The sequence below is a fragment of the Oryctolagus cuniculus genome, chromosome 7, assembly GCF_964237555.1.
Source record: "Oryctolagus cuniculus chromosome 7, mOryCun1.1, whole genome shotgun sequence".
NCBI classification, from domain to species: domain Eukaryota; kingdom Metazoa; phylum Chordata; class Mammalia; order Lagomorpha; family Leporidae; genus Oryctolagus; species Oryctolagus cuniculus.
The window spans coordinates 14874430-14890756 of NC_091438.1; the positions used below are offsets into that span (position 1 = coordinate 14874430).

Here is a 16327-nt window from a genome sequence, read left to right on the forward strand (position 1 = left end):
CAAGTTCCTAGCAGAATAGTAAGCAGTCACTAGAGATTTTGAATTTTTTCAACCTCCAGTGCTGTGAACTTGACTTGTTTAGGGTTGAAGAGAAATCTGAAACACATTGAAAGGACAAAGGATTAGAAAGGCCTTCCTGCTTTCTATCTAGATCAGCACGTTCAAGAGGTTGATGATATGTATCACTGAGAGATGTAATTTGTGTGTAATGTGTGTGTATGTGTGTGTGTGAGAGAGAGAGAGAGAGAAAAAGAGAAAGAGATTATATCTGAGTGTTGTTCAGTTACATATTTACTTATGCTTTTTTTTTTTAAATATGGAACGCTTCACGAATTTGCGTGTCATCCTTGCGCAGGGGCCATGCTAATCTTCTCTGTATCGTTCCAATTTTAGTATATGTGCTGCCGAAGCGAGCACACTTATGCTGTTTTTTAAAACTAAAAATTTCAGATCTACTCTCACATTTGTTCTTCTGAAGGCAAAAACAATCCTGTTGGCATAAACATCAAGATTAGAAAAATCAGATAAAAAGGATTAATATTTAATTCAGAGGATAAAAAGATTCACTAGAAGCCAGCAATTGTATTGTAATATGATGCTTTTTGTAAAGTCTTTGCATCTTCCTATTGAGAGTAGTTATATTTGAACATAGCATTCACCCTTCATTCACTTGCTATGTTTCTTCTTTCATTCATTTATTGCTTATTTATTAAGAAATATGTGGCCGGCGCCGCGGCTCACTAGGCTAATCCTCCGCCTAGCGGCGCCGGCACACCGGGTTCTAGTCCCGGTCGGGGCGCCGGATTCTGTCCCGGTTGCCCCTCTTCCAGGCCAGCCCTCTGCTGTGGCCAGGGAGTGCAGTGGAGGATGGCCCAGGTGCTTGGGCCCTGCACCCCATGGGAGACCAGGAAAAGCACCTGGCTCCTGGCTCCTGCCATCGGATCAGCGCGGTGTGCCGGCCGCAGCGCGCTGGCCGCGGCGGCCATTGGAGGGTGAACCAACGGCAAAGGAAGACCTTTCTCTCTGTCTCTCTCTCTCACTGTCCACTCTGCCTGTCAAAAAAAAAAAAAGAAATATGTATGTTGTCTCTTATGCCATAACATAAAAGAAGGAGGTATAAATATATCCGGTGAAATTGTGGTAGACAATGTCAGTACCTGGACCCTGACGCTTAGATATCATGAGCATCACTGCTATGTGTTCTGATGATGGGACTTCATCTGTGCTGGAGATCAGCTCTGCTAAATTAATCTTCTCAAGCAGGCAGGAAGTGATAAGAAATTAACACCCCTCTAGTTTCACATTTATGTTATGGTTTTACTTCTACTGTTGACTCTCAGGAGTTGATCTATAAATACCCTGGCTCCCTTTCACTATTATTGGGATTATAGAGAGCCATTTATGTGGTGCATTAATAAGTCTCTGCAGTTTGGGCCTTCTTGGCCATGCTAGTGAGTATCCTAAATGTCATATTGCTTTCTTGTATTGGATATTGGGTCCCCACGCCTCTTCTCTATGGGTGCAGGTAAATTTCTTTCACTAGTATTCTAACCTCAAGGCATTGTCATGAGAGAAACAAACCAGTACTTGCTATCATGTAAAATGATACTCCATTCTAGTGCATATGAAAATAAAGATATATGACTCCTGCAAAAGAAATCATCTGAAACACTTGCAAATCTATTTCTAGACATAATGAACCAATATCTTTGGTAGAGAAGCTTTGATATCTGTACTTGCGATTTGCTCTCTAGTTGATTTCCATGCTCACTCAAGTTTGAGAACCATTAACCTTTTGGTTGTCAAAGCATTCCACATTCAGAAGTATGGAACAAGATCCCTACCTCACATATTTTACAAAAATCAATTCAAAATGGATCAAAGAACATTGGGGAAACATGACAAATCATTGGCATAGGCAAAGATTTCGTGGAAAAGACTCCAGAAGCTGACATAATCAAAGCCAAATTGACAAATGGTATTACTTCCAGCTAAAAAGCTTCTGCACTGCAAAGAAAACACTCAGTAACTGTGAACAGGCAACTGACAGAATGAGAAAAAACATTTGCAAACTCACTACTGATACTGATACTGATTAATATCCATAATGTATAAAGAGGCCAAGAAACTCAACAATGAAACAAATAATCCAGTGTGTTTTGAAATGGGCAAAGGACTTGAACAGTAGTTTTTCAAAGGAGAAGATTCAAATGGCCAACAGACACATGAAAGAATGCTCAGGATGATTAGATAGCAGGGGAATGCAGATCAAAACCGTAAGGAGGTTTCACCTCACCCCAGTCAGAATGGCTCTCATAGAGAAATTAACAAACAATAAATACAGGCAAGGAAGTGTGGGAGAGGATACCCTAACCCACTGTGGGTGGGAGTGTAAAATAGTACAGCCATCTGAAAACAGGTTACGTTATGACCCAGCCATCCAGTTCCTGGAATTTACCAAAATGAAATGAAATCAATGTGTATAAGAGTTATTTGTATGCCTACCTTTATTGTAGATCAATTTACAATAGATAAGATAGAGAATCAACCTGGATGCCCATCAGCTGAAGACTAGATAAAGAAATTATGGGATTTGTACACCATGGTATACTACACAGTGGTTAAAAAAATGAAATTCTGTCTTTTGCTACAAAATGGATGTAATTTGAAACCATGATACTTAGTGAAATAAGCCAGTTCCAAAAAGATAAATACCATGTTTCCCCTGATCTATGGTAACTAATAGAGTACAAAAAATGTAGGGGCCAGCACTGTGGCACAGCAGGTAAAGTCACCACCCGCAGTGCCAGCATCCATATGGGTGCTGGTTCGAGTCCCAGTTGCTCCACTTCTGATCCAGCTTGCTGCTATGGCCTGGGGAAGCAGTAGAAGATGACCCAAGTCCTTATGCCTCTGCACTGCATGGGAGACCCAGAAGAAGCTCCTGGCTCCTGGCTTTAGATTGGCGCAGCTCCGGCCATTGTAGCCAACTGGGGAGTGAACCAGCAGATAGAAGATCTTTCTCTCCCTCTCTCTCTCTCTCTGCCTCTCTTTTTCTTTCTGTGTAACTCTTTCATAAATAAATAAATCTTTGAAAATGTAATGTATATGAATGAAATTGACATTTTGAGTTTTGATTATTGTTTATAGACCTTGTCTCTATGGTTGAGGAACAGTGTTTATATTCTTCTTGCTAGTCATTGAATTCTTTACTTAATGGAGTATTAAGCTTATGATTATAAAATAAACTGAAACTATGTCATTATAAAAATTAAAAGAATAAAAGGAAGGTGTTGGGAAGGTCGGAGCATGGGAGGTAGGGAGGCTGCAGTGGGGAGTATCATTCTGCCCTAAATCTGTATATATGAAATACATGAAATTTGGTCATCTAATATAAATAAAAATATTTTAAAAAGTAAATTTCTCACAAATTTATGTAATGAAAAAAGTGATTCACACTTCAAAAACTTAATTTAAAATGTCCTGAAAGATAACACTACTTGCAATAACCATTCTTCTTAGTAAATATGTATTTTTTTTAATTCTCCATGATGGCTCTATCCCATTCTTGTCACATGTCTATTTGGAATTTAATTCAGACTCCACATCCCAAAGGAAAGTTCATTTTTCATTTCTCTCTTTATAAAAAGATCAAAAAAAATCAGAAACTGATAACAAAAGTATAGAAATTTAGTTTAGTGTGTTGGCCTCAAAGTTGTGATTGATACTGCATGCATTATTAATATCCGCCAGTGTCATAATTGCTGTTATTTATTACAGATTAATTTTTTAAAGATGTATTTATTTATTTGAAATTCAGAGTTATTTGGGCCGTGCACCCGCATGGGAGACCAGGAGGAAGCACCTGGCTCCTGGCTTCGGATCGGCGCAGCGTGCCAGCCGCAAAGCACTGGCCATAGCAGCCACTTGGGGGGTGAAACAATAGAAAAAGGAAGACCTTTCACTCTGTCTCTCTCTCTCTCTCATTGCCTAACTCTGCCTGTCAAAAAGAAAGAAAGAAAGAAAGAGAGAAAGAGAGAAAGAGAGAGTTACATAGAGAGAGGAGAGGCAGAGGCAGAAAGAGAGAAAAAGTCTTCTGTCCGATGGTTCACTCCACCAGTTGTCCACCATGGCCAGAGCTGAGCTGATCCAAAGCCAGGAGCCAGGAGCTTCTTCCAGGTCTCCCATATGGGTGCAGGGGCCCAAGGATTTGGGCCAGCTGCTACTGCTTTTCCAGGCATAGCAGAGAGCTGGACTGGAAATGGAGCAGCCAGGTCTCGAATTGGCACCCATATGGGATGCTGGTGCTTCAGGCCAGGACGTTAACCCACTGAGCCACAGCGCCGGCCGCAATAGGTTAATTTTTTAAATGACTGTTACTTCACTTTTTTAAAGATTTATTAATTTATTTTAAAGTCACAGTTAGAGAAAGAGAGAAGAAGAGGGAAAGTCAGAGTGAGATTGTCCATCTGCTGGTTCACTCCTCAAATGGCTGTAATGGCTGGAGTTGAGCTGATCTGAAACCAGGAGCCAGGAGGTTCATCCTGGTCTCCTGTGTGGGTGCAGGGTCCCAGAGACTTGGACCACCTTCTACTGCTTTGTCAGGTACAGTAGCAGGGAACTGGATTAGAAGTGGTGGAGCAGCCAGCCCTGCAGGCAGCAGCTAAACTGGCTATACCACAAAACCAGCCCCTGTTACTTCACTTTTAACTCTCCAAAGACAAGGATACCTTAGAATCCATAAAGAATCAGGAAATGTGTCTAGTTTGAATGAGGTTAATATTTGTCTATTGCTGTTTTAAAAGTGTTGAGGTCATGGATATCACTGATGTTACCATTTAGACAAAGTGGATTTTTGGTGTGCTGTGACTTACTAACTGAAGAAAAGTATATAAGTTTCTGTCAAACATTTAATTCAATTAGTACACTGAAAAATATTTGAATTTTCACCAGATTTAATACTAAATTAAAAGTGTTTGAACTCAGGACCCTTTCTTTTCCCATTACACAGTTTTAATGATTATTCAACTTTTAATTAAAAGTTTGAGCAAATTATATTCTTAATGAGTATTGCAATTATTAAGGTTAATCATAACTGTAATAGCTTTTAAATTAACACAGTCTTTCGCTTAACAAATCTTTGTGCAATAGGGCAAGAAATAATTACACTTTATTTTTCTTAAATGTGTTAGTAATTAACATTTTTAATTTTGTATCTGAAAAAAATGCCTTGATTCAAATATAAAAGGAAATTAATGAAGATTGCAGTTTGTAATTTAAACTGAAGTCACAGGATATACCTATTCATTGTTAAAACTAGATTTTTCCTTAAGGTTTTTGAACATACTTTCTTGTGATTTTTAAAGATGATAAGATTTTTCTGACGCCATAACGTTCAGAGTATGTTCAAGAAACTGATGTGTAAAACTCTGAAATAAAGTAAACTAAGGTTGAGAAGTACAAATAAAATCAAAATATATATAGATGTAGACAGGTCAAATATTGGGAATCTACAACAGAGGTTACTCTAATCAAAGGAGGATTGGGCTTTGATTTTTTGCAGTAGATTAGAAACTAAGTAAAATGCTCATACTTTGGGCCTGCCAAAGGTTTTAATAAGAAGGTGTGAGAAATCAATACTCAATAGAATCAGATATGGTAGATACAAGTTAAATGACTGGCAAGATAATGAAGATTTTTAGTGGAGACAGAGGCAGGTAAAGAAAAAAATGTGAAAAAGTTCAGGTACTTGTATCAGCAATCCAGACCACTTGAGTTAGTGGAATTCTCTGTAAATCTTGTAAGAACATATTCTTTCACTTTCACTTCAGGTCTAAATGGAAATCTCAGAATGTATGTACTATCAACAAAAAGGATTCACAAAGAATACAAGAATAAATTCAGACGTAAAAGTTTTATTCAGGTATGCTCCATTTTCTCTTTGTCAATCCATGTCAATGAATGTGTTTTGATAAAAGAATGATTTTTTCATTGCAGAAAATCTGCAGTTGTAGAAAATTGCAATGTTGTAAAGAAGCTTGGGCTGAATCATGAGAAGCAATGTGGAGAGAGTCTTGGAGGATTGGGTTTGTCTTGGACATACCAGCTGAAGACAACAGTATTAGCCAACAACACATGGAGCAAGAGAACCACTAGCCAGATTTCAAGAAAAATGAAGTTCCAAAAAAATGATAAATTGTTTTTTGGGGTGGTTTGGTACATGGCAATGAAAGACTGAAACAAGCCATGACAGAGACTTAATGGCAAACTTTATTCTTTCTTCCTTAAAAAAATAAATAAAACCAAAATCATCTATTAATATAGTTTTGACTATTCCCCCTTTAACTCTTAGTTTCTTTTTTATGAAAAAAATAAAATCTGAAAGTGTAGTAGTATTTTACTGCTACAAATACATATGCCATGAACATTTTTATCATTTTGTCAACAAAATTTATTTCATTAGTGAATGTATACTAAATATAAAAATACAATAAAAATGGTCAATTCTTTTAATCAATAAGATTTATGTTATAATGTTTAGTTTGATCAGTTATATAATTTCTGTTATATTACCTGTAACAGGCAACATGTGACTGTGAAGATAACCTTATTTTTTCACAAAATATGATTATATGCCAACTGCTATTTTAGGAAGTCTTATTGTTAATTATTACAGAATTTCAGAGGGTTAGGAAATATTTTAATTTTAGGCATTAAAAAGGCTACCAAAATGTTTTCTGTTTGCCAGTATATGTCCCCCTAGAAAACTTGGAGCAATCCATGACTCTGTCCCTAGAAGGTTTTTGCTTGCCTTCCCTCTGTTCCGCAGTGAGAACTCTAACCCTAGCAACATCACACATTTCCTCTTTTGCTCATTTGATAAGGTTAACACTTCAGATCCTCCTATTCATATGCCACCTATTGATTTTCTAATCCACTGTCATTTTCAAGGCTGTATCATTTAGTTTAGAGTTCTAACCTGATAGTTATTTTCTTTCAGATCTTAAATAATATTTTGCTATCATCTTCAGGCTGCCAACATTTTTTGTTTGCATTGACCTGTCAGAATTACTTTTGTTCCTTTGAAGGTAATATATCTTTTTGTTAGTATCTTGCTGCCTTCTTGTATTTCTCTTTGTCGGATTTTACAGTTTTACTTTGATAGTTCTACAAGTGGATTTCTTTGGATTTATCCCACCTAGAGTTTGTACAGTCCCTTGAATTTGAGTTCTATTTTTTGTCTTTCATCAGTTTTAGAAAATTCTTGGCCATTTTATCTCCCAAGAGAGTTTCTGCCTTGTATTTTTCTTTTCTCCTCCGTGACTCCAATTACACTAAGTCAGACCTTTCATCATTTGTCCTGTATCTATTATGGTCTTGAAAGTACATTTCAACCTTTGCATCTCAACCCTTACCAGCTGGATGGCTTCTACTGATTCAATGATCCTTCTTTTTGGGGATCTTGTCTGATGTTACATCTCTAGTGTTTTGATACCAGTTGTTGTAGTCTTCCATTTTATAATTTCTACTAGTTGCTTATAATTTATATACATATGTATATATACCTATTTATATGTATTTTCTACTTGTTTTTTTTTTTTCCTTTTTGTGTGAAAATATCTGTCACATCTCTGAGAACTGCAACTTTTGGATCACCTCTAAGTAGGATTCTACAGTTTGCTACTTTGCTTGCTTTCCTTTTTTATTCTTCCATCTCCTGGCTTGGTAGTTTTTTGAACTTATTATGGCTTCTTTAAATTAAAATAAATTAAAAAGAAATTGATATTCCAGATATAGTTATCTTCTACTAGAAAATATTATGTCACACTGCTAGAACAGGTACATACTAATTCATTTCATTTCATGTGGTAGTTGAGTTTGATCAAACCAAGGTTTTCCATTTTGCAAAAGCAAATATGTTTCCAATTCGTTCTTATTCTTATTTTTTAGCACCGCAAGATCCAATGTGAGTGGGTGTGAATGTATGTATACGTGTGTATTTATGTGGTATTTGTCAATGTGTAGTGGGCTCTACAACACGTTTTCTTTTTCTACCTGATACTGTGAAACTCCTGGAATCTCTTTTCTTCATCCTAATTTACTAGCAATTACTTTCTCTTGATGTTAAATCTGTTAATGCAATGCCACTTTATAAGCCAATAAATGCCTTGACTTTTAAAAGTGCTTTCAAAATTTGGGCTTGCTTAAAAGTTTTTCCTTCACTCTAATTTGTTAGTCTTCACTGACTTGGTAACCCAAAAAATTCAGCTTTGATATTCCTTTTCCACAACGTTGTGGAAAGTTAATCTCTGTTTACTGTGCGTGAAGTTGATATCTAGAAATTTGATTATTGTGTCTAACCCTTGTCTATACTCATAAAGAATAGTGCTCTTTCTACATTCTGCTTGCATTCTTTATATAATGGAGTATTACACCTGTGTTTATAAAGTAAATTGGATGTTATCACAAAAATTAAGAAGGAAGGAAGGAGGAGGGAGGGAGTGTGGGAAGTGTCATTATGTGCTTAAAGTTGTGTATATGAAATATATGGAATCTGTTCTCTTTGTATGAATAAGAAATTTTTTAAAATATAGCCACCACTTTCTGTTTGGATTATTAGTTTCATCCTTATAATAGTAAGTTTTTTATGGGGAAATACATCCAATAATTTGAGTTTGCTTCTATATTTTATCCTCTTTGTGATTCTCCCTTCTCAAGCCCTAAATGTTTTGATGTACTCTGGAGTCCTCAAAGACTCAATTTGTTTTTCTTCTTTTCACTTATTCATGTTTATGTTTATTCTTAATGGGGATTCAATGCACAAAAAGCTAATGTACCACTAACTACCAGTTATTCTCAATTTTTAAAATTAATTTCAGGTACTTAATTCTATGTCTACAGTTTGAATTTTATTACTAACTTTCATAGCATTGCAGTAAGGCTTTTTACGTTTTGTCTTATTTTCACATTCACTTTTCCAAATATACTAGTATAAATAGGGGAAATTTGTCTCAGAAAGACCAATTGAGTTAACTGCTACATCAAATTAAGTAAATGATGATGCTATTATGATAACAAAGTTTGGGGTATGGGGAATATTTACAGTAATCCAAATTACCTTCTCTTTATGTTTCCTTGGATTCCTCCCACTTTTTAGTTTTAGAAAAACTTCACACATTTCCTAATATGAAAAAGTAAAAATTTGAAGGCATCTTTTGCTCATGCTGCTATGTGGTCTCAGAGAAGGCAAAAATGAAGAAACAGAGAATCCTACTATTTGTTTCAGTTGGGTGGTGTTGAGAAACTTTGTCAAAGGATAGGGACAAAGAAGGGGCAGTTGCTGTTTGTTGTCTGTCGATGTGACTAGAGGATGTGGTCCTTTAATAGCTGTAGTGAAACTGCCTTTCCAGTTGTTATGAGAAAGGGAGAAAAATAATACTAACGCAAAAAGTCCCTAAAGGGATTTTCAAATCACAGAAAAATTTTACGTTCACACTTCTATAATACTTTGCCTGCTTTGCCTGTTATTTTCACTTCAACTCAGATTTTATCTATTTGGGCAGTGTTACCTTCAGGGAGTCCATACAAGCCGAAATGCAAAAAAAAAAAAAAAAAAAAAAAGGGAGTACACTGCCAGAAATATTCTCACTGGTTTCTGCAATTACCTCCTTTTAATAATCCATTTATTAGTGGTTAAATTTTAGTTCCCTGTGTTCCAATGTCACTACTTGAGAAGAGCATTTATTTATTTATTTATTTATTTTGGACAGGCAGAGTGGACAGTGAGAGAGAGAGACAGAGAAAAAGGTCTTCCTTTTGCCGTTGGTTCACCCTCCAATGGCAACCGCGGCCAGTGCACTGTGGCCAGCACACTGCACTGATCCGAAGGCAGGAGCCAGGTGCTTATCCTGGTCTCCCATGGGGTGTAGGGCCCAAGCACTTGGGCCATCCTCCACTGCACTCCAGGGCCACAGCAGAGAGCTGGCCTGGAAGAGGGGCAACTGGGACAGAATCCGGTGCCCCGACCGGGACTAGAACCCGGTGTGCCGGTGCCGCAAGGCAGAGGATTAGCCTATTGAGCCACGGCGTTGGCAAGAGCATTTTACTTTTTATGGGCAGGAAAAATCATGCCAACAAAAGTATAAACATTCTATGTATAATTATGAACGACCTTGCAGGAGTAAGCCAACACATTCTGCAGAATTGATAGCCAGAAAGGAGTTGGTATTGAGTCCAATAAAGTGAAAAGGAACTTTGTGAATAAAGGGAGCTTTAAGGGTAGCAAGGTGATCAGTGAGAGAGGGAGGAGGGCCAAGTAGATTAAACTAAAGTCACAGCGATATGACTGCGCCAGACTGTTCACACTGCTTTTGAAACTAAAATTTGATTCCCAAAAAATGACAGATGTTGCAACGTTGGCCAATTAAGAGACAAAAACCTGTAATAATATTATGCTCTTCTGACTATATAACAGTTACTTGAACACAAGTCAGATCATCAAGTACTATCCAACATGTATAGGCAATTTGTTACTAAATAAAAGAAAATATTAAATAAAGGTAGCAGTAGGAAAAATAGATGTATATATTAAAATTTATAGGATCAGTCCAAGTTATTTTTACTTTGTGAAAAGCAAAGAGGCATAACGTTGTGTAATATGTAATACTTATAATTTTATTCCCTTTTTAACCAAGTGAACTGTTATTTAAATATTGTTAAAACCAATTTAAAACCTTAGAAGTAAAGAGTTTTAAAAGCCACTCATGAACTCAATAAAAGATCGCACTCTGTGATTTTGTTTCACATATCTCCCAACTAGTCTTTTTTTCCTCACATATTTCATACACACACAGGCATGCATATGAGAACATACATACAAGTGCATGTTATAACAAGTTTCTCATTTACTGGATTTCCCAAGACCAAACAGTACCAAAAGTGTAAAAACATTTATTTCTGTTTCTATTTTTTTCTTCTTTGTTCCCTAAACCCTACATTGATTCTTCAGAAATCCTCATTAAAAATGTATTTGAGAGATGTGAGAAATAAATTGTCTGATACTGTTTTTACTTAGGGTTCAATTAAAATGCATTGCATTCAAAATGCAGAATGGCAAGAATGATTGAAACAATGAGTTCTAGAAAATTAACAATTTTTAGATTCAGAAAGAAGTCTAGAGTTCATCTCCTCCAACCCTCTCTTTTTTTTGGAAATCATAGCCAAGACAAAGGCTTTTGTAACTTGCCTACATCCTCATGATTTCCCATAGAGGAGGAATAACTAACAATATCGTTTCCTTTAGACCAGAAATCATTACAGTCTTCAGCCATACTCAGAAATTTAGGTGAGAGAGTGTGTGTGTGTCTGTGTGTGTGTTGCTACATAAATCAAATTTCAAATGACGATTTTTATACCTTTATCATCAATTATATTTTCTTTCAATAATTATAATTTCAAATCAATAAATTCTATTCTCTATATCTAGCCAAATTTCAGTAACATTATAACACCGTCAACCAGCTTTATATAGAAGTTATGCTGAATTAGAGTAAATACAGGAGTCTTTTTACTTACTGACTATAGATCCCTGGATGTCCTTCCAGTCCACGGCGGGGGTGACCATCTCTGTCATGGACATCGACGAGGCGCCCTACTTCCCCTCCAACCACCAGCTGATCCGCCTGGAGGAGGGCGTGCCCCCGGCACCGTGCTCACCACCTTTCCCACCGTGGACCCCGACCGCTTCATGCAGCAGGCAGTGAGATACTCGGAGCTGTCAGACCCGGCAAACTGGCTGCACATCAGCACGGCCGCCATGCTGGACCGCGAGTCCCTGTACATCAGCAACAACGTCTACAACGCCGCCTTCCTGGCAGCTGACAATGGGATCCCCCCAGCCAGCGGCACCGGGACCCTGCAGTTCTATCTCATGGACATCAATGACAGCGCCCCAGAGCTGCTGCCCAAGGAGGCGCAGATCTGCGGGAAGCCCAACCTGAATGCCATCAACATCACGGCCGCTGACGCCGACCCTAACATCGGCCCCTACATCTTCGAGCTGCCCTTCGTCCCGGCCGCCGTGCGCAAGAACTGGACCATCACACGCCCGAACGGTGACTACGCTCAGCTCAGCTTGCACGTCCTGTACCTGGACGCCGGGATGTACAACGTCCCCATCATCGTCACAGACTCCGGGAACCCCCGCTGTCCAACATGTCCATCATCAAGGTCCAGGTGTGCCCGTGTGACGAGAACAGGGACTGCACCGCCACTGGTCTGTTGGCAGTGGCTGGTCTGGGCACAGGCGCCACTGCAGCCACCCTCCTCTGCACCGTCATCCTGCTGACCATGGTCCTGCTGTTTGTGGATGAAGCGGCAGGAGAAGGAGCGCCACGTGAAGCAGCTGCTCATAGAACACTAGGACGACGTGCGCGACAACATCCTGGAGTAGGATGAGGTGGGCGGTGGTGTAGAGGACCAGGACTATGATCTTAGCCAGCTGCAGCAGCCCAAGGTCACGGAGCCCGCCCTGAGCAAGGCCCCCGCGTGTGGCTAGTGGACGAGCGGCCCGTGGGCGCCAAGCCCCAGTACCCGGCCAGGCCCATTGTGCCCCACACGAGGGGACATGGACAATTCATCAGTGAGGGGCTCCGGACAGCGGACAAGGACCCCACTGCACCCCCATACGACTCCCTGCTGGCAGCGAGAACGACCCCACTGCACCCTCATAGGACTCCCTGCTGGCAGCGGACAAGGACCCCACTGCACCCCCATACGACTCCCTGCTGATCTTCCACTACGAGCTCCATGCAGGCTCCGTCAGCTCCCTCAACTCGTCCAGCTCCGAGGACCAAGACTACGATTACCTCAACGACTGGGGGCCAGGTTCAAGAAGCGGGCCGACCTGTACAGCGGTGGCGACCAGGACTAGCAGGCCTCACGCTGCAGATGGCAGCAGGCGGATGCCCCTCCCCGCCCCCGCCAGGCCCCACAGTGAGCCAGAGGCACTGTCTTAACTTGAATTCCTTAGAGCAGAAGCGCTGTTTAAAAAAAAAAGAAAAGGCAGAACCGCGGCTTACTTGGCTAATCCTCCGCCTGCAGCACAGGCACCCCAGGTTCTAGTCCCGGTTGGAGCACCGGATTCTGTCCCTGTTGCCCCTCTTCCAGTCCAGCTCTCTGCTGTGGCCTGGGAAGGCAGTGAAGGATGGCCCACGTGCTTGGGCCCTGCACCCCATGGGAGAACAGGAAAAGCACCTGGCTCCTGGCTTCGTATCAGTGCAGTGCACCGGCCACAGCAGCCATTGGAAGGTGAACCAACGGAAGAAAAGGAAGACCTTTCTCTATCACTCTCTCAGTGTCCACTCTGCCTGTCAAAAAAATAAAAATAAAAATAAAATAAAATAAAAAATGAAAAAAATGGAAAAAAAAACAAAAGTAAAAAATGGAAGTGTCTTTTGGTACAAAAAAACAAACAAATAAGCAAAAAACAGGGCCTGGGGAGCAATTCAGTGTATACTGGGGTTCTGGTGGACCTGTGGGGTCACGGGACATACTGAATATCTTTTGATAGTCAACCCTTCTAAGTCATACTAACTGTGGAAGTATTATCAATGCACATGTTCTAAAAGGATCCTGAAACTTTATATTTCACAAAACAGAGTGAATGACATAATGAATGGCTGTCTACAAATTTGAGCACTTTTTGTATACCTGATCTAAACTTGAGGTGAAACAATTTTAGCAGCATGAATCCGAATTCAAGGGCAAGTGAATAATTTTCCTAGGGAGCATGCATCAGGAAAACTGTAGCATTTTGTAAGAGGTGGTTATTTGGTTTTGAATTATCTAAATTATTTTATGTATTGCCTCGATTCTCTAGGCGATTAATCATCTTCACAATGAAATGGAATGTCTTACTTAAAGATAAATTTTCTTGATTTTTAAAAACGAACTGGAAGTCTACTTTCTTCCCTTCCAAAACAACATAAATAATCGAGGCCTTTCAATTCACTTTAACATAGAACTAGAGACCGGCGCCACGGCTCAATAGGCTAATCCTCCACCTGCAGCGCTGGCACACCGGGTTCTAGTCCTGGATGGGGTGCCAGATTCTGTCCCGGTTGCCCCTCTTCCAGGCCAGCTCTCTGCTGTGGCCCAGGAGTGCAGTGTAGGCAGGCCCAAGTACTTGGGCCCTACACCCCATGGGAGACCAGGATAATACCTGGCTCCTGCCATCGGATCAGCATGGTGCACCGGCCGCAGCACGCCAGCTGCAGCGGCCACTGGAGGGTGAACCAACAGCAAAGGAAGACCTTTCTCTCTCTCTCTCTCTCTCACTGTCCACTCTGCCTGTCAAAAAAAAAAAATAGAACTAGATAATTAAACTAAATTTTAAAAATAAACTTAAAAAGACCTATTGGGGAAAATATCCCTACTACCAAAAGCAATTCTAAAGTAGCCGAAAACAAATTTATTTCTGAATATCCAGGAAAGCAAGTGGAAAGTAAAACATGAATGTTATTACTGCACTATTCATTTCTTTATCAAATACCAGTTGATGTTCTGGACAATGCATTAGGCAGTGTTGATAAGAAAAAACATTCTAGCCACAGTATATTTCTACAGAAGTTACAAAAAAGCAAATTACAGGCTTTCTAAACAGTACTATTTGAATGATAAACATAAGAATAAGGATAAAAGACCTTATGTATAATACATCTTTTTATTTTCCCACATACTCATCACAGAAAATTTTCAAACTGAAAAAATAAAAATGTGAAGGAAATCAAAACGTTCTGTGCCGGCCGCAGCGCGCTGGCCGCAGCGGCCATTGTAGGGTGAACCAACGGCAAAGGAAGCCTTTCTCTCTGTGTCTCTCTCACTGTCTACTCTGAGTGTCAAAAAAAAATTTAAAAAAAAAAGAAAATCAAAATGTTCTCGGTATTTCCACCTGCACTGATGTGGAGATAAATATACTAACATTCCTCCACACATTTAAGTACCATATTTATATACATACACATGAAAAATTGAATATACTTTTCATATAATTCAAAATTCAGACACTCAGTTTCCTCTTGGTAGACATTTTTCCTTGCTGTTTTTTTTCTAATATAAACAACAGCATAGTAAACACCTTTGGAAACATATCCCTTATTGCTTCTCTGATGACTAATCTCTAACACTGACTTCCCACAGATCACTGAGCCGTACCTGCCAGTATTTGTGTCCTTGTGACAGTCCATCCACTTGAATTTTAGCAGGTTCTGTGACTTGCAACAAACAAAATCTGGCAGAAATTAATTGTTCTATGATGTAAGTTCCAAGATATGGTCTGAAGATATTTTTGGATTCCATTTTGATTTCCTGAAACATTCACTCTTAAGACTTGAGCAACTTTGCTAGCAGTTTAACAACTCCTAGAACACTGACAAAAAAAAGAAAAAAAGCCATACGAAGACACACTAAATATGAGATGCCACATGAAGGAAAAGTCAGCAAGACAGGGAAAGAGGCAGAGAGGAAGAACAAGAAAGAAAGAGATCAAGAAAAATCACTGAGACTTTAGAGATATTGAGACACCCCACTGAAACTGGATTCTCCAGCTCAGCAGTGTCCATTGACATCAAATCAATCACACTAACTGCCTAGCTGAGCTGTTCCAAAGTGCCTGATATAGAGGCAGGTGTGGCTCAATGGGTTAAGCTGCCACCTGCAGTGCAGGCATCTCATATCTGAGTGCTGGAAACAAACAGCAGATTTATTTTTTTAATTTAACTTTTATTTAATAAATATAAATTTCCAAAGTACAGCTTTTGGATATCAGTGGATTTCCTGCCCATACTTCCCTCCCACCCACAACCCTCCCACCTCCCACTCCCTCTCCCATCCCATTCACATCAAGATTCATTTTTAATTATCTTTATATACAGAAGATCAATTTTGTATCTATTAAGTAAAGACTTCAACAGTTTGAAGTCTTCAAGTCATTAATATCCCCCTTGGAAACTAAGTTAAGCAAAGAATCACTGATTCTTATAATTAATACATGAAGGATATTTATGATAACTTTCAAGGTAAGAACACTTAAACATAAGAAATTGTGCAAATAAAGATTATGAATAGGCATAGAAAAATTCAAATTTGAAATATTTTTTCTGTCATTCTATATATTTTATAATTTCTAAAATTATAATACATTCCTGTCAGCATCAAAGAAAAAATAAAAATAAATATGGAATTGAAGATGTAGAAAAGCAATCACTAAAATGATCTAACAAATTTATTTGGCTTGTTGTATATCACAGCATAAAATGTAGTTCAAAAT

General features: G+C 39.1%; 1 non-coding gene and 1 pseudogene across 1 annotated transcript; one reads left to right on the top strand and one right to left on the bottom strand.

Moving 5' to 3' along the window:
* Positions 1-310: 310 nt before the first annotated feature.
* LOC138850753 (U6 spliceosomal RNA) lies at positions 311-417 on the bottom strand. Its single transcript, XR_011390933.1, has one exon. It is a non-coding gene; the product is annotated as a U6 spliceosomal RNA (small nuclear RNA).
* Positions 418-11591: 11174 nt separating this feature from the next.
* On the top strand, positions 11592-13326 carry LOC103346097 (cadherin-4-like; annotated as a pseudogene).
* Positions 13327-16327: the final 3001 nt, after the last annotated feature.